Below are 20,506 nucleotides of genomic sequence, written 5' to 3' on the forward strand. Positions count from 1 at the left end.
ATATTGAAACAGGTCAGATCAGGGATATTGTCTCTGCGTATTGAAAGAGGTAAGATCAGGGATATTGCTTCTGCATATTGAAACAGGTCAGATCAGGGATATTTCCTCTGCATATTGAAAGAGGTCAGATCATGGATATTGCCTCTGCGTATTGAAAGAGGTCAGATCATGGATATTGTCTATGCGTATTGAAAGAGGTCAGATCAGGGATATTGCCTCTGCGTATTGAAACAGGTAAGATCAGGGATATTGCCTCTGCATATTGAAAGAGGTCAGATCAGGGATATTGCCTCTGCATATTGAAAGAGGTCAGATCATGGATATTGCCTCTGCATATTGAAAGAGGTCAGATCATGGATATTGCCTCTGCATATTGAAAGAGGTCAGATCATGGATATTGCCTCTGCGTATTGAAAGAGGTCAGATCATGGATATTGTCTCTGCGTATTGAAAGAGGTCAGATCATGGATATTGTCTCTGCGTATTGAAAGAGGTCAGATCAGGGATATTGCCTCTGCATATTGAAAGAGGTCAGATCAGGGATATTGCCTCTGCGTATTGAAACAGGTAAGATCAGGGATATTGCCTCTGCGTATTGAAAGAGGTCAGATCAGGGATATTGCCTCTGCATATTGAAACAGGTAAGATCAGGGATATTGCCTCTGCATATTGAAAGAGGTCAGATCAGGGATATTGCCTCTGCATATTGAAAGAGGTCAGATCATGGATATTGCCTCTGCATATTGAAAGAGGTCAGATCATGGATATTGCCTCTGCATATTGAAAGAGGTCAGATCATGGATATTGCCTCTGCATATTGAAAGAGGTCAGATCATGGATATTGCCTCTGCATATTGAAAGAGGTCAGATCATGGATATTGTCTCTGCGTATTGAAAGAGGTCAGATCAGGGATATTGCCTCTGCGTATTGAAAGAGGTCAGATCAGGGATATTGCCTCTGCGTATTGAAAGAGGTCAGATCAGGGATATTGTCTCTGCTTATTGAAAGAGGTCAGATCAGGGATATTGCCTCTGCGTATTGAAACAGGTAAGATCATGGATATTGCCTCTGCGTATTGAAACAGGTAAGAGCAGGGATATTGCCTCTGCATATTGAAACAGGTAAGATCAGGGATATTGCCTCTGCGTATTGAAAGAGGTCAGATCAGGGATATTGCCTCTGCGTATTGAAAGAGGTCAGATCAGGGATATTGTCTCTGCGTATTGAAAGAGGTCAGATCAGGGATATTGCCTCTGCGTATTGAAAGAGGTCAGATCAGGGATATTGCCTCTGCGTATTGAAAGACGTCAGATCAGGGATATTGCCTCTGCGTATTGAAAGAGGTCAGATCAGGGATATTGCCTCTGCGTATTGAAACAGGTCAGATCAGGGATATTGCCTCTGCATATTGAAACAGGTCAGATCAGGGATATTGTCTCTGCGTATTGAAAGAGGTAAGATCAGGGATATTGCCTCTGCATATTGAAACAGGTCAGATCAGGGATATTGCCTCTGCATATTGAAAGAGGTCAGATCATGGATATTGCCTCTGCGTATTGAAAGAGGTCAGATCATGGATATTGTCTCTGCGTATTGAAAGAGGTCAGATCAGGGATATTGCCTCTGCGTATTGAAACAGGTAAGATCAGGGATATTGCCTCTGCATATTGAAAGAGGTCAGATCAGGGATATTGCCTCTGCATATTGAAAGAGGTCAGATCATGGATATTGCCTCTGCATATTGAAAGAGGTCAGATCATGGATATTGCCTCTGCATATTGAAAGAGGTCAGATCATGGATATTGCCTCTGCGTATTGAAAGAGGTCAGATCATGTATATTGTCTCTGCGTATTGAAAGAGGTCAGATCATGGATATTGCCTCTGCGTATTGAAAGAGGTCAGATCATGGATATTGTCTCTGCGTATTGAAAGAGGTCAGATCATGGATATTGTCTCTGCGTATTGAAAGAGGTCAGATCATGGATATTGCCTCTACGTATTGAAACAGGTAAGATCAGGGATATTGCCTCTGCGTATTGAAAGAGGTCAGATCAGGGATATTGCCTCTGCATATTGAAACAGGTAAGATCAGGGATATTGCCTCTGCGTATTGAAACAGGTAAGATCAGGGATATTGCCTCTGCGTATTGAAACAGGTAAGATCAGGGATATTGCCTCTGCGTATTGAAACAGGTAAGATCAGGGATATTGCCTCTGCGTATTGAAAGAGGTAAGATCAGGGATATTGTCTCTGCGTATTGAAAGAGGTCAGATCAGGGATATTGCCTCTGCGTATTGAAAGAGGTCAGATCAGGGATATTGTCTCTGCGTATTGAAAGAGGTCAGATCAGGGATATTGTCTCTGCGTATTGAAAGAGGTAAGATCAGGGATATTGCCTCTGCGTATTGAAACAGGTAAGATCAGGGATATTGCCTCTGCATATTGAAACAGGTAAGATCAGGGATATTGCCTCTGCATATTGAAACAGGTAAGATCAGGGATATTGCCTCTGCGTATTGAAAGAGGTCAGATCAGGGATATTGCCTCTGCATATTGAAACAGGTAAGATCAGGGATATTGCCTCTGCATATTGAAAGAGGTCAGATCAGGGATATTGCCTCTGCATATTGAAAGAGGTCAGATCATGGATATTGCCTCTGCATATTGAAAGAGGTCAGATCATGGATATTGCCTCTGCATATTGAAAGAGGTCAGATCATGGATATTGCCTCTGCATATTGAAAGAGGTCAGATCATGGATATTGTCTCTGCGTATTGAAAGAGGTCAGATCAGGGATATTGTCTCTACGTATTGAAACAGGTAAGATCAGGGATATTGCCTCTGCGTATTGAAAGAGGTCAGATCAGGGATATTGCCTCTGCATATTGAAACAGGTAAGATCAGGGATATTGCCTCTGCGTATTGAAACAGGTAAGATATGTATATATGTATATATGTATGTATATATGCCATTTAGCGGACGCTTTTATCCAAAGCGACTTACAGTCATGTGTGCATACATTCTACGTATGGGTGGTCCCGGGAATCGAACCCACTACCCTGGCGTTGCAAGCGCCATGCTCTACCAACTGAGCTACAGATCAGGGATATTGCCTCTGAGATCAGGGATATTGCCTCTGCGTATTGAAACAGGTAAGATCAGGGATATTGCCTCTGTGTATTGAAACAGGTAAGATCAGGGATATTGCCTCTGCGTATTGAAAGAGGTAAGATCAGGGATATTGTCTCTGCGTATTGAAAGAGGTCAGATCAGGGATATTGCCTCTGCGTATTGAAAGAGGTCAGATCAGGGATATTGTCTCTGCGTATTGAAAGAGGTCAGATCAGGGATATTGTCTCTGCGTATTGAAAGAGGTAAGATCAGGGATATTGCCTCTGCGTATTGAAACAGGTAAGATCAGGATATTCCCTGCATATTGAAACAGGTAAGATCAGGGATATTGCCTCCATATTGAAACAGGTAAGATCAGGGATATTGCCTCATCTTGAAAGAGGTCAGATCAGGGATATTGCCTCTGCATATTGAAAGAGGTCAGATCAGGGATATTGCCTCTGCGTATTGAAAGAGGTCAGATCAGGGATATTGCCTCTCCGTATTGAAAGAGGTCAGATCAGGGATATTGCCTCTGCGTATTGAAACAGGTAAGAGCAGGGATATTGCCTCTGCGTATTGAAACAGGTAAGAGCAGGGATATTGCCTCTGCATATTGAAACAGCTCGGTATTGCAGTGAAATTGAAGAGGAAAGTAACTATTGTGACCTCGGAGAAATAAAGAATGAAACAAATGTTATCCTCTTTTGCCCTTTCTACCACAATATACGCTTGATCTTATTCTAGAAAGCACACCAGATATACCCTGGTATTACGTGGCTGAGCCATGAAAAGAAACTGAAATTGTGTTTTGTCCATTGTGTATTTCTGTTTGAGGAATATCTAGATAAGGCCTGTAATAACAGAAAAAGGGCTACCTATAATTAAATTATAAAAAATATTTAGCTTCTTTGTGGTAAATGGCAAGTGTGTATATAGATTGTTTATAGGCTTGATACCCACATGAACCTTCTCTTTGTGCCAGACTGGGTTCAAATGCCTTCTGTTTAATTTTTCTGTATTTATTTACCCACATATATTACATGTGTATGTATGTATGTATGTATGCATGTATGTATGTATGTATGTATGTATGTATGTATGTATGTATGTATGTATGTATGTATGTATGTATGTATGTATGTATGTATGTATGTATGTACAGTACCAGTCAAAAGTTTGGACACACCTACTCATTCAAGACTTTTTCTTTAGTTTTACTATTTTCAAGTGAAGACATCAAAACTATGAAATAACACATATGGAATCATGTAATTACCAAAAAAGTGTTAACAAATCCAAATATATTTTAGATTTGAGATGAAAATATCCCTCACACAGCCTGGAGGTGTATTTTGGTGTCATTGTCGTGTTGAAAAACAAATGATAAGTGCAAACCAGATGGGATGATGTATCGCTGATGAATGCTGTTGTAGCCATGCTGTAGCCACACCTCCTCCTCCGTGCTTCACTGTGGGAACCACACATGCAAAGATCATCTGCTCACCTACTCTGTCTCACAAAGACACAGAGGTTGGAACCAAAAATCGCGAATTTGGACTCATCAAAGGAAACGACACATTTCCACGGGTATAATGCCCATTGCTTGTGTTTCTTGGCCCAAGCAAGTCTCTTCTTTTTATTGGTGTCCTTTAGTAGTGGTTTCTTTGCAGCAATTCAACCATGACGGCCTGATTCACACAGTTGAGTTTTTGAGATGTTGAGTTTTAATGACTCCAACCTAAGTGTACTGTATGTAAACTTCCGACTTCAACTGTAGGTTGGTCAGTAAAACTCATTTTTCAACCACTCCACAAATGTCTTGTTAACAAACTATAGTTTTGGCAAGTCGGTTAGGACATCTACTTCGTGCATGACACAAGTCATTCTTCCAACAATTGCTTCAGAAGCTTCTGATATCTTAAGAGGTTTAAAAAATACTATAGTAAGTGCCAAATAAAGTAACAGGGTTGACCGTAACAGGGTACACAACCTCATCTTAAATCATCCATAAATTACCTTGTTACAAGGGTGATGGAACAGGGTTGACCGTAACAGGGTACACAACCTCATCTTAAATCATCCATAAATTCCCTTGTTACAAGGGTGATGGAACAGGGTTGACCGTAACAGGGTACACAACCTCATCTTAAATCATCCATAAATTCCCTTGTTACAAGGGTGATGGAACAGGGTTGACCGTAACAGGGTACACAACCTCATCTTAAATCATCCATAAATTCCCTTGTTACAAGGGTGATGGAACAGGGTTGACCGTAACAGGGTACACAACCTCATCTTAAATCATCCATAAATTACCTTGTTACAAGGGTGATGGAACAGGGTTGACCTTAACAGGGTACACAACCTCATCTTAAATCATCCATAAATTCCCTTGTTACAAGGGTGATGGAACAGGGTCGACTGGCCGTAACCTCACACAACCTCATCTTAAATCATCCATAAATTACCTTGTTACAAGGGTGATGGAACAGGGTCAAGACCTTAACAGGGTCACAACCTCATCTTAAATCATCCATAAATTCCCTTGTTACAAGGGTGATGGAACAGGGTTGACCGTAACAGGGTACACAACCTCATCTTAAATCATCCATAAATTCCTTGTTACAAGGGTGATGGAACAGGGGTTGACCGTGTGCAGGTACACAACCTCATCTTAAATCATCCATAAATTCCCTTGTTACAAGGGTGATGGAACAGGGTTGACCGTAACAGGGTACACAACCTCATCTTAAATCATCCATAAATTCCTTGTTACAGTGATGGAACAGGGTTGACCGTAACAGGGTACACAACCTCATCTTAAATCATCCATAAATTCCCTTGTTACAAGGGTGATGGAACAGGGTTGACCGTAACAGGGTACACAACCTCATCTTAAATCATCCATAAATTCCCTTGTTACAAGGGTGATGGAATAGGGTTGACCGTAACAGGGTACACAACCTCATCTTAAATCATCCATGCCCTTGTTACAAGGGTGATGGAACAGGGTTGACCGTAACAGGGCCACAACCTCATCTTAAATCATCCATAAATTCCCTTGTTACAAGGGTGATGGAACAGGGCTGACCGTAACAGGGTACACAACCTCATCTTAAATCATCCATAAATTCCCTTGTTACAAGGGTGATGGAACAGGGTTGACCGTAACAGGGTACACAACCTCATCTTAAATCATCCATAAATTCCCTTGTTACAAGGGTGATGGAACAGGGTTGACCGTAACAGGGTACACAACCTCATCTTAAATCATCCATAAATTCCCTTGTTACAAGGGTGATGGAACAGGGTTGACCGTAACAGGGTACACAACCTCATCTTAAATCATCCATAAATTCCCTTGTTACAAGGGTGATGGAACAGGGTTGACCGTAACAGGGTACACAACCTCATCTTAAATCATCCATAAATTCCCTTGCGGAGGGTGATGGAACAGGGTTGACCGTAACAGGGTCAACCTCATCTTAAATCATCCATAAATGCCCTTGTTACAAGGGTGATGGAACAGGGTTGACCGTTTAACAGGGTACACAACCTCATCTTAAATCATCCATAAATTCCCTTGTTACAAGGGTGATGGAACAGGGTTGACCGTAACAGGGTACACAACCTCATCTTAAATCATCCATAAATTCCTTGTTACAAGGGTGATGGAACAGGGTTGACCGTAACAGGGCACAGCAACCTCATCTTAAATCATCCATAAATTCCCTTGTTACAAGGGTGATGGAACAGGGTTGACCGTAACAGGGTACACAACCTCATCTTAAATCATCCATAAATTCCCTTGTTACAAGGGTGATGGAACAGGGTTGACCGTAACAGGGTACACAACCTCATCTTAAATCATCCATAAATTCCCTTGTTACAAGGGTGATGGAACAGGGTTGACCGTAACAGGGTACACAACCTCATCTTAAATCATCCATAAATTCCCTTGTTACAAGGGTGATGGAACAGGGTTGACCGTAACAGGGTACACAACCTCATCTTAAATCATCCATAAATTCCCTTGTTACAAGGGTGATGGAACAGGGTTGCCGTGTTATGCTTGACCCGGTCACTTTTCCTCCACAAAACACCAGAAAATGGCCAAAAAGAGTAGAACCAGCTCACATACACTATGATTTGACTTGTAGATTTTCAATGTTTCTTTTGAAAAAATAATGTTTTTAAAGGAATATTATATTAAAATGAGAGTTCAGTTCACTTAACAGGGTTGACCTTAAATTGAGGGACAGATGTAATGCTGTGCTTTATCTTGGCCAGGTCGCAGTAGTAAATGCTGTGCTTTATCTTGGCCAGGTCGCAGTAGTGAATGTTGTGCTTTATCTTGGCCAGGTCGCAGTAGTAAATGCTGTGCTTTATCTTGGCCAGGTCGCAGTAGTGAATGCTGTGCTTTATCTTGGCCAGGTCGCAGTAGTGAATGTTGTGCTTTATCTTGGCCAGGTCGCAGTAGTAAATGCTGTGCTTTATCTTGGCCAGGTCGCAGTAGTGAATGCTGTGCTTTATCTTGGCCAGGTCGCAGTAGTAAATGCTGTGCTTTATCTTGGCCAGGTCGCAGTAGTGAATGCTGTGCTTTATCTTGGCCAGGTCGCAGTAGTAAATGCTGTGCTTTATCTTGGCCAGGTCGCAGTAGTGAATGCTGTGCTTTATCTTGGCCAGGTCGCAGTAGTAAATGCTGTGCTTTATCTTGGCCAGGTCGCAGTAGTAATTGACAACTTGTTCTCGACTGGCCTACCTGGTTAAATAAAGGTGAAATAAATAAAATATGTAAAAAATGATTCACTAATTTACACTAAATAAATAATAATCTAATCAACGATGGTCAAAACATGGACAAAGTTTTTTTTTAAGTGGGTTAAAATCTTCCTAGAAGTCAGAGGGAATTTATTGAATTTTCCAATTGGTTATATTGAAGGACACTTCATTAAATATAACAGGCTTTTAAAATGTTAATAATGGTGCACAATTTCTACTTATAATATCAAAGGGATGCAAAAAGGACTCTTTTTGTGGAACGACTCAGGTATGAAGTGGTTGAAAGGGTTGTAATTAGTCTTGATTTCAACTGTTACAGGCGTCATCACAGCAGCACGGTGAGACAATGGAAGGCCATTGGTCACAGATAGAAGTTGATAATCTTTGCAATTAAAAAGCGTGGTATAATTACTGTATAATTACCTGAACTAATATGTTGTGAAAAACACATAAGCCTGTTTCCATGTCAATTTTATAAAAAGTCAAGGAATGAAGACTTCATAACAAAAACTTGAAAGACACCATATATCAGAATATGATTAAAAATGCAATCTAAAATAAGATGTGTTGCCCATCTGGCCCTCTGCTTTCTGTCAAAAAATGAAATGGTTATTATTTTTCACTGTGCTGATTACATTTTGAGGAGCTGCTAGGAAAATCAATTCTCATTTAAAGAGTGCTATTAATCTTGCCTCTCTGGCTGTCCATCATATTGGAACTACACATGAATGTCAGCCATTTTACATACAAGAGGTCAGGGGATATTCAATGGTCTCTGACCATTCAATCAGACAGGTTTAGGGGAAAGAAAGACAAGAAAAGAAACAATATCCATAACATAAGACTGAGGGCAGTAATCTCTTTAGAATGGCAACACAATAGAAGTGTTATCAATATCTGTCTCTCTGTGGAAGTGGACTTGAAGCAGCTGCTTTTTTCCTCTACCATTGAGTGTGTCCGGCCATGTGCTGGTCTGAGAGAGTCTGGGAGAGATTAGGCCCTCTGTCTGTCTGTCTGTCTGTCTGTCTGTCTGTCTGTCTGTCTGTCTGTCTGTCTGTCTGTTTGTCTGGGAGAGATTAGGCCATCTGTCTGTCTGTCTGTCTGTCTGTCTGTCTGTCTGTCTGTCTGTCTGTCTGTCTGTCTGTCTGTCTGGGAGAGATTAGGCCATCTGTCTGTCTGTCTCTGTCTGTCTGTCTGTCTGTCTGTCTGTCTGTCTGTCTGTCTGTCTGTCTGTCTGTCTGGGAGAGATTAGGCCTCTGTCTGTCTGTCTGTCCCGCCCTCTGTCTGTCTGTCTGTCTGGGAGAGATTAGGCCCTGTCTGTCTGTCTGTCTGTCTGTCTGTCTGTCTGTCTGTCTGTCTGTCTGTCTGTCTGTCTGCCTGCCTGTCTGTCTGTCTGTCTGTCTGTCTGTCTGTCTGTCTGTCTGTCTGTCTGTCTGTCTGTCTGTCTGTCTGGGAGAGATTAGGCCCTCTGTCTGTCTGTCTGTCTGCTGTCTGTCTGTCTGTCTGGGAGAGATTGTCTGTCTGTCTGTCTGTCTGTCTGTCTGTCTGTCTGTCTGCTGTCTGCCTGCCTGTCTGTCTGTCTGTCTGTCTGTCTGTCTGTCTGTCTGTCTGTCTGTCTGTCTGTCTGTCTGTCTGTCTGGGAGAGATTAGGCCCTCTGTCTGTGTCTGTCTGTCTGTCTGTCTGTCTGTCTGTCTGGGAGAGATCTGTCTGTCTGTCTGTCTGTCTGTCTGTCTGTCTGCCTGCCTGTCTGTCTGTCTGGGAGAGATTAGGCCCTCTGTCTGTCTGGGAGAGATTAGGCCCTCTGTCTGTCTGTCTGATTAGGCCCTCTGTCTGTCTGTCTGTCTGTCTGTCTGTCTGCCCTCTGTCTGTCTGTCTGTCTGTCTGTCTGTCTGTCTGTCTGTCTGTGAGAGATTAGGCCCTCTGTCTGTCTGTCTGTCTGTCTGGGAGAGATTAGGCCCTCTGTCTGTCTGTCTGTCTGTCTGTCTGTCTGTCTGTCTGTCTGTCTGTCTGTCTGTCTGTCTGTCTGTCTGTCTGTCTGGGAGAGATTAGGCCCTCTACAAGAGACCCATGCATTCATACGTGCCTCTCCTGTCCAACTCTATTGAAGTGTAATCATATTGAAAACACAGTGAAACACACCATTGAGCTTCTTATGTTTTGCTCACCACTGGTTTGGTTGAGAGACAGCCAAATAAAGACCCAATGGGTGAAATAACCAACCTCATCCACAGCCTCATCCTTTATTACCATAAGCAGTGGCACACTGGGCTGAAGCTGTAGTCATTGACGACATGGTACTTCACTCTACAAATCAACGATGACACACCTACAAGCCAAGGCATGCATCATTGAACAAGCATTAGATGTTACAAAAAGTGAAACATTCATCAACATGATGTCATCGGCTGGAGTCCAGTTCGCCAGATAGATGAGTTGGAGCCACTTGGATTGACAGCAGAGAGTAATGAGATGTGCCTTGCAGTGTATAGATGTCAGCAGCAGAAACAAATCGTCTCAGTGAATAACAGCTGTCTTTACAGTATCTTCCTGTTATCCGGGTCCATGATTCAAAACTCACAGAAAAATAAAAAAATGACCGAATCCACATATTTTTTATTCATACGTGTCGTATACAACTGGTGTAGATTTGACCACAAAATGCTTGCTTACGAGCCCTTCCCAACGATGCAGAGTTTAATGTTTGCTTAGTATATACTGGGAGAACCAATACCAGATCAGTGTGCAGAGGTACGAGGTATTTGAGGTAGATATGTACATGAGTTCAGGGTAAAGTGACTAAGCATCAGGATAGATAATAATAAGAGTCAAATAAAGAACAGAGTAGCAGTAGCATATGATGAGTGCAAAAGTGTGTGTGTTTGTGCATATGTAGTGGATGTGAATGTGAATGGGTTTGTGTGGGTTTTTCACTAATGGATAAGAATGACGAATATACTTTTTTTTCTGTTCACACTTTCCAAAATAGAATCCCTTTCAACTACAGTTAACAACGTATATGGCTACACATTCTCTCTTCAAGCCCCCCCCGTTCTTGTTTGCGTGTGTGTAGGTAGACCTGCTTGTACCTGATCAACAGAGGAGGATTATCCATTACCTGCAGTCTCGTCTTTCTGAATGAGGTGTTTGTCTTTGAAAAATGAGCTAAATAAAGACAAACTAAAGAAGACACGATAAGTATCCAATGTACCTTCACTGTGTGTGGTAATAGAACATTTAGACTCTAGGCTTCTCTCACATCTCTTACTGGCTGATTTCTTCTTATTATTATTATTATTTCCATAGAGGTGCAGGTGGATCCTCCTCTGTACCTAGTGCGCACTGCGAAAACATGCTTCAGTATTCTGCTCAGCTCTCCCTACCTACCTTCCTCATCTCAACAGCTTTTTCTCCTGCACACAGGGAACAGAGTCCGAATGTATAGGGACGGGGGGTAGGGGAAAATGGAGAATAAGAAATGAGACCAAAATAAATGGACATACTGAAAAACAGTACAGATGTAGGATCTTAATTTGATCACCCTGTCGCGGGTGTGTAATACATGACATTAAAAACTTGTAGTGTATTTGAGGTTTAAAAAGGCTTATGAAGTTTATAATTTCCTGCTGTAGCAAACTGGCTCAAGTTAAGATCCTACATCTGTAGCCTGGTATTTCTGAAGCTGTGACTGTGTCACCATCACTGAATCTCTTTGTATTGGTTTGATTATGGAAATCACTATGCCAGTCTCAGAATAAAGCGCTCCAACAGCCTGAAGATAGTTAACCTATAAAGCAGACGCCTTGCTAGGAGGGATAGCATCGAGTCTTCTGCAGTCATACAGATCTAAGCATGCTCAGAACTCATGCAAATAACCGTTTGTTTATCCTTGTAAAATGGAATGACTGCTAACTAAGTGGCCAGTTGAGAGGCAATATGCAGGTGGTCACCTAAATCAGTGGAGGCTGCTGAGGGGAGGACGGCTCATATTGACTGGAATGGAGCGAATGGAATGGCATTCAACACATGGAAACTATTTGTTTGAACTATTTGATACCATTCCACCTATTCCGCTCCAGACATTACCACAGCCCCGTCCTCCCCAATTAAGGTGCCACCAACCTCCTGTGACCTATGTACAGTATCCCGCATAGACGTAAAGGACCTTCACAAACAGGCAGGCTGAGAGAGGGAACCAAGAAGACGAGTGAGGACCACTGAGAGACCGCTCTGAATGATTATTACGTTGGCAGGAGCTGTCCACATGTGTGGTGCTGAAACACTATGTTACCAGGGCCCTTTCCTAGTCCAACAAGCCCAACTATCAGAGGGGAGCTGGGGTCAGCACAGAGATCTCTCCCCTGTAATTGGGTTTGGTTGAATTGGGCAAAGGAACATGAAAAACCCCCTGTCTAGTAAACAAAGAGGTCCAGTCTGGGTCACAAGAAAATACAGGAATTGTAGTCTTCTTTATCCTTAGTCTGCAGTAAGAATATGCGAAGAGACAGAATAAGTGGAGGGGAGAGAGCATAAAAGGAAACATATGAAATAGTAATAAGGAGCATGAAATATGCAGAGCTAATGCGCCAGAGAGGACATGTGGACACACTTGTGTAACGAACGCAGTAACTCCATCAGCATTAGTCATTACGCTTCTTCTCTCTCTCTCTCTCTCTCTCTCTCTCTCTCTCTCTCTCTCTCTCTCTCTCTCTCTCTCTCTCTCTCTCTCTGTCTCTCTCTCTCTCTCTCTCTCTCTCTCTCTCTCTCTGTCTCTCTCTCTCTCTCTCTCTCTCTCTCTCTCTCTCTCTCTCTCTCTCTCTCTCTCTCTCTGTCTCTCTCTCTGTCTCTCTCTCTCTCTGTCTCTCTCTCTCTCTCTCTCTCTCTCTCATGTATTAAACAAATCAGTTTGTGTTAGGAAGGTTTATCATACAAAAAAAGGTTCCCATCTCTCCCTCCCTATCTCATAGCCTTTTCCTTTCTGTTTCTAACAACATTTGTTCATCCTTATTAAAATTCCATTCTCATGGCCTCCCGAGTGGATCAGTGGTCTAATGCTCTGCATCACAGTGAACCTGTGCCACTAGAGATTCTGGGTTCGAATCCAGGCTCTGTCGCAGCCGGCCATGACCAATTGGCCCAGCGTCGTCTGGGTTTGGCTGGCAGGGATGTTCTTGTCCTATTGCGCACTAGCAACTCGCAGTGCACCATGACAGGGTCGCCAGGTATACAGTGTTTCCTCCGATGCATTGGTGCGGCTGGCTCCTGGGTTAAGTGGGCATTGTGTCAAGAAGCAGCACTACCAATTGGATACCATGGAATTGTGGAGAAAAAGGGCAAAAACATTCTTTATACAAATAATAGTTTAATTCTCTCATGAACATACAGAAGTGTACAGTGATGGTGGTTCTGGAGAGACCAGGAACCCCTGGGGGTTGTGAACTGTGGTGCAGTACAGTTCTCTATGTACAGCTACTGTAACCTTGGTAGCTGCTCAGTGTTCTGGTCAGGAATACTATACATAGTAGACCTAATAACATAGATATATAATGAACATTATAAGTGAACACTATAAAATACTTTGTTTTTGTGATGCCATACTGCGATGCACTGAAGACAATCCACCCTTATTGGTCTTTCAAAGCAACATCTACAATCACACAAAGTCTTATATCAGGTCCCCATAGAAATACCCCCTTGTCAATAGTTCATCTGATTACATAACCTGCTCCCTAACAGTAACTAACATATCTTGTATACAATGTTGGTAAAAAAAAAAACTCTGGTTTGATTTGATTTGAGAGTGGTCCTTCTGTAGCTCAGTTGGTAGAGCATGGCGCTTGTAATGCCAGGGTAGTGGGTTCGATTCCCAGGACCACCCATACGTAGAATGTATGCACACATGACTGTAAGTCGCTTTGGATAAAAGCGTCTGCTAAATGGCATATATTATTATTATTATATATTTGGATCTCTTTTAGTCCCCATTTGGACTAATCTTCCAAGAGTAACTTAAGCATTAAAACACAATTTATAATACAAACACGCTTTCACATATAACACACTATTACAAACATACATAATATACTAGCATAATGACCCAATAAATACTCAATCTAAAAAAATATTTATTCTTCATCTACTATAGTCCCATAACATTTCTATATACTATATTTAAATTGATTTAAAATAATGTTTACATTTATATATTGAAAGGTTTCTAGTTTGCTCAGCTAATTCATTCAATTTCTGTATTGAAATGTTCTTTTGATAAGTTATTTAGCCTATTTCTCTTTTCTGTCTGGACAACGCATAGATGGAGGACAATCTATTCCTAGTATTTACTGAATGTCTGTCTCTTACCAACTGAATACTGTTCTGTCTGGACAACTCATAGATGGTGGACAATCTATTCCTAGTATTTACTGAATGTCTGTCTCTTACCAACTGAATACTGTTCTGTCTGGACAACGCATAGATGGAGGACAATCTATTCCTAGTATTTACTGAATGTCTGTCTCTTACCAACTGAATACTGTTCTGTCTGGACAACGCATAGATGGTGGACAATCTATTCCTAGTATTTACTGAATGTCTGTCTCTTACCAACTGAATACTGTTCTGTCTGGACAACGCATAGATGGTGGACAATCTATTCCTAGTATTTACTGAATGTCTGTCTCTTACCAACTGAATACTGTTCTGTCTGGACAACGCATAGATGGAGGACAATCTATTCCTAGTATTTACTGAATGTCTGTCTCTTACCAACTGAATACTGTTCTGTCTGGATAACGCATAGATGGTGGACAATCTATTCCTAGTATTTACTGAATGTCTGTCTCTTACCAACTGAATACTGTTCTGTCTGGATAACGCATAGATGGTGGACAATCTATTCCTAGTATTTACTGAATGTCTGTCTCTTACTAACTGAATACTGTTCTGTCTGGACAACGCATAGATGGTGGACAATCTATTCCTAGTATTTACTGAATGTCTGTCTCTTACCAACTGAATACTGTTCTGTCTGGACAACGCATAGATGGTGGACAATCTATTCCTAGTATTTACTGAATGTCTGTCTCTTACCAACTGAATACTGTTCTGTCTGGACAACGCATAGATGGTGGACAATCTATTCCTAGTATTTACTGAATGTCTGTCTCTTACCAACTGAATACTGTTGTGAATAGAACTTGGCCGTTTTAAATGATGTATATTATAAAATAAAATGAGCATGTTTTTTTTCAATTACCTTGTCGACTGATGACCAACCAAGAATGGTTGATGACCAACCTAGTCATTGCTAGGAAGAGTGTTGCGGAGTGCATGCTAATTTATGGAGCCCAGAGAAGTTGAGCATGTCATATACTGTTGCTAAGCAAGTCGTTTGACACAGAGGACAACAGAGAGTCACTAATCATGCAAATGTTGACAAGTCCTAATAACTAGAGTAAGATTAGAAACAGGAGGCAGTGGACCAGAGACTGACTAACGTTGACTCCAACACCATTTAAAGACAAACAGGAGGTCATGACCAATATGGCAAACAGTAAGGCAACGGCAGCAGAGAAAGATGACCCTGTGCAAAAGCTTTCCTTAAGCATTCAAGATGTATTAGGGCTGTCAGTCCACACATTAAAACTCCCAGCAGTCTCCCAGCCTACTGTAGCATGCCTCACCCAGCCTGCATGGGCCTATTAGGCAGAGCAATCTCTCCCCATGCCTGCTGTGAGACATGAGACTGCCAGTCAGCGCACTGGATATGTGGCACAAGTTTATAATAAATGGCATGCATACTAAGCTGGAATTATACATTTCCAATCTGTGCTAAAGTGCAAAACATTATTAATCAAGTAAGATGACAGAAAAGCAATGTTAAAGCAAGTCAATATAAAAGCAATACCACTTTCATTGAGAAAGGAGGTACCTCATAATGAGTCAACCTCAGACGCTGTTTATTTGTGAGGAGTTTTTGCATCACTGATCGGTTGGAGCTGGTCTGATATGCTCTGGTGTAAAGCACACTACAGAAGTCAAGTCATTGTAGTTGGAAGGATAAAGGGAGCTGTGCCTCCTCTAGATTAACTAGTCGAGCCATAAGACATACGGGCCTATGGTTTCCCTGCTTGTTAACTGTCAGTATCGATACTGTGCCTCAGTGATCTTTGACAGAGTCAGTAGACAGAGTCAGTCAATGCTCTTGGTACAGACAGTAGAGGGCCTGGACGGGTCCAATTAAAAGTGTTGAAGCTGCATCTCCAGTCCTGACAAGACACCTATAGAGCCACAGCCCACTGTAATACCCCAGCCTCTCCCTAGGGGGACAAAAGGTCTGGAATCAAACACAGGACATGTTCTATGTCTCTTGAACAACAGAACAAACCAACCTGAGTCTGACAAAAACAAGAGAGACATATTAAAACAAGATGGACAGAAGGAAAGAAGGAGGGAGGGACAGAGGGAGGGATAGATACAATATGCAGTATTCAATGGTCATGTCTAGCAGTGCATTAAATATATTAGATACTCTGTGGATCTGTTATTCCTGTGTCTCTGTGAAAGATGTGTGTGTGTGTGTGTGGGGGGGCTTAATTATCTTCTGCATGTATTGCTTATGCATTTTATCTGAAGCTTGACAGTGTTATAGTAAGTATTTTTTTATCTATACCTGCATATACAGGGAACCCTGCGGCTACTTACTTTAAGAGGATCAAACACAAACGCCTATTCTTCCTGTTCTTCATTGACAAATGCCCTTTTATCTTTGGATAATGAGTCAAGCAGGTATGTGATGTGGCTGTTTTATTGAGCAGCACCTGTCTTTGTGCCTGTGTGTTGTGGCCTGGCCAGGAGGACTGCCTCTTACCATGAGGGATGGGCCTATCTGTTGCAGAGAGCGAGAGAGAGAGAAAGAGAGAGGGAGACAGAGAGAGATCTCTGACTCATTAACACTCAGTGGCCACCCTGTCAGAACCAGAGCAGAGCAGGGCAGACATCAGCTCTCCTCGGAGTGGTGGCACTACCTGGCCCACACTAGAAACACTTAGCTGAGTTACAGTACATGGAGGACAGTCTGAAGCCAGATAAAGACTGGGATGAACAAAGAACACCTGGATGGAAGCACTCACTCATAGATCTGGCTACAAAGATCTGGCCCTCTCATTCTGAGGTCTCCCTGTGATAGGTGGCTCGGGACATGCAGTCAGAGTAGGCAGTGCTTACCATGCGATAAACTCGTTCAAAACAGTTATGAAAAGACAAATAAAAAAATGTATTATGCGTAATCATGCCTTCCTTTCCATTCCTTTAAATCGTTGATGAGCGTGGCCGTTCCTAACAGTCATTGTTAATGGACAGGGTCAGCATAGGTGTCGCTGCTTTTCCTAGCTTGAAGTAGCTTCATTCGTTGCATTGAGACGATTTCATATTTTGTGCATGCGTGTTGCCTAAACATTTTGTGTGGGTAAACTATACACCTTTGGGCGTATCTACATAATTTGGAGCTCGCATCCCTTGAAGTGAACAAAGCTAGCTAGCAAAAACAACCTGACAAATGGACACTATACTGTAGCTCAAACAATTTTATGCACTGCTTGGAGGGTTTGAAGACTGGAACGTCAATTATGATGAAACTTAAAACCAGACAGAGGCAGCAAACAAAATGAAATGTTATTCATCACATGCTTCGTAAGCAACATGTGTGGACTAATAGTGAAATGCTTACTTACATACAAGAGCTTTTCAAGAAGTGACTTATTCATGACAGGCAACCGCTATCTCCCTCGCTGCTAGCTGTCGGGCAGGCAAACAGAGAATACTGGACTGTCAACTTGTCTGAAACATCATTAACAATTCACTCTTTACTCAGACTTTTACACATCTTGGACATTTACTTTTGCTTCATGGACGTAATGGGAAGGGGCTTCTCCCGCCATTCAATGAAGGCCCGAGCCTTGGCTTCTACAAGATGGATGTGACTAACTACAACAATTCTAGGTGCGTGGCTGCATGCTCACGCGGGAAGATTCTGCTCTCCAACCGTCTGGATGCCCTAATGGACGGAGCTGCCTACCTGTGTGTTGTGTAGGAGAACTGTGCTATCAGCTACTGTTTGTGTGTGTGTGACTGTTTGTGTCAGTGTGAAAATGGAACCGAAGGAGGTCATGTGGACGCGTCTCCGACATGACTGTGGGCCATGTCCATGCAGACACGGGGGTTCTGCTGTGACATCTACAACGCTGTGACCAAGAGGTTCACCCTGAAGGACAGACCAATGGACTTCATTTACAAGTAAGACATGTCTAAATGCATACTGTTGAATGAACTTGAGAATAGAAAACATACCTTTGATGCATTTGATTTATCAAGATAGAATTTCCTTTTCAAAAAATGTTTGTTGATATGGAAATTTCGTTAGAAACATTTATTTTATAAGTGTGTGTAAATAATATTGAAATGTGTGTGTGTGTTTGCGTGCAGTGCATTGGAAGAATTGTAAATCCATTGTGAAAGGCTATGGAGTTTGCGTTGTAAACTATTTGGATGAAATGCATTTTAGTGCCACCTATTGGTTGTAACTGTGGAAACTACATCAGTCTATGGCTGAGCTGAGTTGAGCAGTGTGTCATTTTGTCAGTTGATATGAAATATTCTGCCATTGGAGGCTATCGTTCGTAGCTTGGCTACATTGGTATTTAGATTTGTTTCTTTTTTTTTGTTGTCAATTTAATTTAACAGCCAATATCATTATGGTTGTTGGAGCTATCTGTTGTATGGAGAACTTGGGCTTTATCAAGGTTTATTTGGGAGTAAATCTGGCTTTGATAATAGCCAGTGCCTACCCAGCCACTGACCTCACCTCACGTCTCTGGGGTGGAGGGAAAAGTAGTTTTGGCTTAGCCTTTCTCCTTTTACTCTCTTTCTTCTTCTCCCTTCTCGCTTTAGCCTCTCTAAAGCTTGGAATGTGAGCTATGGCATGACTCACCCAGCAGTTTTAATAAACCCAGCCCACAAAGGAATAAACAACAAGCATTAGCCAGTTTTTAAGACACTGAAAACTCCCTAACAATTTACTTTAGGCTCCCAAACATTCAATCACTTCAGCTAAAATAGCATGCTTACAGTAACTACCAAACAAAGTAGTGTCAAGTGGCATAAAGGAATTTGACTCTCACTTCATTTGATGTCATTACATCTCCGTAGGGTATAGGCCCCCCAGATAAAGCTTTGTGGAGACTATCTCAGTCACCATATTCCATTTGTAACAGTCTGAATGTAGTCAAAGATATGTGAGCAGGATCTCGCAATTACACTAGAGATAAAAACATGTATTTGAATGACACGTAAGAGGCGGTAATACTACAAAGGTGCCGAATGGTATATTTCCCTTTATGCCGGGTATGGAGGAAATGAAAGAGTGTGTCAAACAAATGTGAAGGGTGATCTGAGCTGAACATTTTTTCTGGCACTGTGATGTATGGTGCTATTGAAGAGACAGACACACTCCGAGAGATGGATATACACACAGCATTATTTTTTAGAAGGCAATTGAGCTGGCATGCAAATTAATCTCTTCAACAGACTAGAACAGTGTCACTGATCACTGGCAAATCCTTTCAAGTCCTTCTCTGTTGTTTAGATCATTCATTCATATGCATTTGTACAAAAGCCCATTTTATGGCAAATAATATCCTCAATTCCTTTCTTTCATCTCAAGTGATCAGATGTTTAAAAAAATCTGCATCTTTTATCGATCTACTTGTTTAATTATTTATGTATGGACAAGGGACCAGTTCAGTCTAATACCGGTTCTCCAATACCCTATTTGCTTTCAGCAGCAGTGAGATTTAATTGGCTATAAAAGCATGGCAATATGACCACAACACAGATTATACCATGTGATTAATACAACCAATGTTCAGCTGATGTAGGCTCTTTTTGCCAGGTGTATAATTACAAAATGTGATCGTCACAGCTCTCACACAGTCTGAGGTTGGAACAAGATCATCAATGCGACAAAGAGGGGCCCATAAGCGAACAGCAATGTGGAACAAGAGCAGTGTAAGAGCTTGTGATTAACCCTGGCTAACTATCCAATCTCCTGACTTTGGGGAAGTAGGTTCTGCAGTCTCACACAGCCATCTTCAACAGCTGTGTTGTATGGAGGAATTATATCCACAAATGGATTTGGTTCTGCTCATCAACATGTTGCTGTGACTCATTCTCCAAGATACAGAAAAGACTTTAAATGTTGGTTAAACATTTTGGGAGAGCTAGTCAAAACACAAAACCCATTTTACAAGAATACACTCTCTGCAGTTTATTAAAACAGGATTTAATTCAATATCATATCATCAGATCTTGAATCACTATTTGTTTTTCAATTGCACACAGCAGTTTGACAGCATGTACTGTATCCTCTCTCACGGTTCTGTATCGTGATGAGAATTTGAACAAAAATTAAATGGCCACTTCAGGATTTTGGTAATGATGGTCTTTATCTACTTCCCCAGAGTCAGATTAACTTGTTGATACCAATTTGTATGTAATGCTAGCAGATACCGATAGACTTCCAGTTATTGCGTTAGCATTGGTCCGCAAAACT

At 41.7% G+C, this 20,506-nt stretch overlaps 1 protein-coding gene and 1 long non-coding RNA gene across 24 annotated transcripts in view; both read right to left on the minus strand.

Moving 5' to 3' along the window:
* Positions 1 to 20,506, minus strand: part of LOC118375284 (neurexin-2-like) — a 411,303-nt gene that overhangs the window by 107,232 nt on the left and 283,565 nt on the right. The window lies entirely within an intron of this gene.
* On the minus strand, positions 5,300 to 7,162 carry LOC127930713 (uncharacterized). 2 transcript variants are annotated; one of them, XR_008139008.1, is made up of 4 exons: positions 6,826 to 7,162; positions 6,676 to 6,750; positions 6,229 to 6,528; positions 5,300 to 5,409 (listed from the first exon to the last, which is right to left on the minus strand). It is a non-coding gene; the product is annotated as an uncharacterized LOC127930713 (long non-coding RNA). The 2 variants fall into 2 exon arrangements; XR_008139009.1 differs by lacking the exon at positions 6,676 to 6,750 and having other exon boundaries at positions 6,826 to 7,160.

This window comes from Oncorhynchus keta, chromosome 6 (assembly GCF_023373465.1).
Source record: "Oncorhynchus keta strain PuntledgeMale-10-30-2019 chromosome 6, Oket_V2, whole genome shotgun sequence".
Taxonomy (NCBI): Eukaryota; Metazoa; Chordata; class Actinopteri; order Salmoniformes; family Salmonidae; genus Oncorhynchus; species Oncorhynchus keta.